The following is a 2,379-nucleotide window of genomic DNA, read 5'->3' on the forward strand; positions in this document are numbered from 1 at the left end:
TTAATTAATGTTGTTGTTCTTCTTTACCCGATGCGCCATGGAAAGGCTGCACAGTCAGGAGGCCGTAATGACGAACGCTCCAGCTCCCACGTGGCGCATTTATAGTAGGGTTTTGTTGATGGAGACCCGCTGATGTGACTGGTACCACTCTGGTGGTCTCTGGTGCCCTGCACTGGCCCGGCCGGCCATCTTGCGTGGGCCCTCCTGAAATCAAATGCTCGGCCCTCCTTTTTGACGATTCTGCCCTCCTCATTATCTTTCAATGCCCTCGATTCTCTGCCTCTTGGGGTGGAAATTGAATACTAATGTAGGGGTAAGATTTGGACGTGAAAAGGATCTTTGAATCTCATGATGGACCTCGTTGAAATCTCTTGACCAACCACATTAAAGCTCAATTTAACGTTGCTCGTATATATTACACAGATATAAAAATGGAAGATGGGCTTAGACTCTTTTAATGGAATGAATGGTACTAGAAATCTACATCCGGAAATGTTGATTCTGTATAATACCCATTAGATTGGAATATTTTTCCATAGCACCATGGCAAGCGATTTTGTCTATCAATTCCATTTACAATTTTTTAGAAATCACAAATAATTTTTAAATCACTCTATCTGTGGGAAAAAAATGAAATTTAGATACCGTAGTCCATAATGGTTGAGAACAGTTGGAATGCACCATAGCTTTCAATTCCTTGATCAGGATCATGAGTTTTATTTTATTTCAAGGGATGTTGGTCGCCCCGATGAAGACACGTATGCATGCGAGAGCGTTGGGATCATCATATTTTGTACAGCCGAGGCCTTAAATCATCCTGTACTGTTGGATGGAATAGAGTTTTAGAAATTAACTTAGCTCATGGCCCAATTAAAAGGAACGGTCGCTAAAATATAAGAGCAGATCTGCTGACAGCAAAACTATGCAGCTAACACCACAGCCGCACATTGGCACCATCTTTTCCTTCTGAATGCAATAGATGTTCCCAGTGTGCGGCTGTAGATGTGTTTACACAACATTTCGTTGTCAGGAGATCCGGGCTCCACTGATATACCCGTTACCGTCATCAATGGATTCTGAAGCCCAAAATCTCTAATCTCCATCAGAATTCAGAAAACGGTAACCGTAAAAGCTGAGAGATAGATTTTGCCTTTTCGGCAACTGTGTCAGGGCCAGGCTGGCCTCGAGCGAGAAAATCAGGGAAAAAAAGGCGTAAGTAATCAAATTGACAAAAATAACCCAAGAAAAGGTTTCCACATAAAGCAATTACGTGGAATGAAAAAGCGTTGAACAAAGAGTAGAGACTAGAGAGTTTTTTTTGTGTGCGAACCGGGCAATTGCGTCTGGGGGTACTTAAGTCTTTTCGTTAAAGGTGAAGACCCAAATCATAAAAACCTCGGGTTTCGTGAGTGATTGTGGCCCTCTCTGTCGAGTCTCTGGGCTTTGTTGTTTTGTACGAGTGAGGAAGATTACTCTGACGCAAGTTCCGAGGCACCTCTACAGGGCATTTTCCTATTCTCAGTTTACAACATACCCCCCAGATCGTGCAAAATTACGAAATCACTGGTACATTATATATACTGCTTCTGAGAGAATGGTTGGGATAATCTGCATTTCTTTAATGGCTGGAACTAACTCTGGTAGTTGTGCTTTGGTATGGTTTCAGCATTAAATGGGGATTGGGTCGAAAAACTCAGAGGAATTGACGAAAACAGTAAGGGGTGTTTTGGTAAGCAGGAGAATACTACTTACAAAGTTTCCGTTTGGCGCGTATTTTCGTGCCATTTTTTTTGGTTACTTACAAAGTTGAGAAGACTGAAAATCGATTTATTTCCGTTTGACACCTGAAAGATCTTATCATTAATAGATGGGGCGCCAAAAATATATGGGAAATTTATTTTGAGTTGATTTTGGGAAGCTCAAGCTTCCCGCATTTTCCACATTTTAATATCGCACAGAAATATTCAAAATGATTCAGGGAAAAATACGCGTTTGCCAAACGATCTTCGAAAAGTTGCGGTCTGTCAAACGATTTTCGGACTATCCAAATCTTATGTGAAAAGCTCGATACGTCAATATTAACTGTCCGAACTACTACAACATCTTCTAAAAAAACGGATCCTCTATTTTCTGCCGTATTCCAATTCCCACGAAAAGGGGGAGTGGGGAAGGAAACGTATAGTCGGCACTCTGTAGGGTGGAAGGGTAAGAAGGGAGAGAGAGAGAAAAAATAGGGGAAGCTCCAAATCTGGGCCTCCGCAAAAAAACACACACCTCCCCACTCATCGCCATGGCCTGACTGTGGTCTGTGTGGTCAATCTTCTCATGTTCCAACCAGAGTTGATGCTTGTCTCTGCCCTTCCACCACGTTGGCAAATC

The sequence above is a fragment of the Nelumbo nucifera genome, chromosome 2, assembly GCF_055504915.1.
Source record: "Nelumbo nucifera cultivar China Antique chromosome 2, China Antique-T2T, whole genome shotgun sequence".
Lineage (NCBI taxonomy): Eukaryota > Viridiplantae > Streptophyta > Magnoliopsida > Proteales > Nelumbonaceae > Nelumbo > Nelumbo nucifera.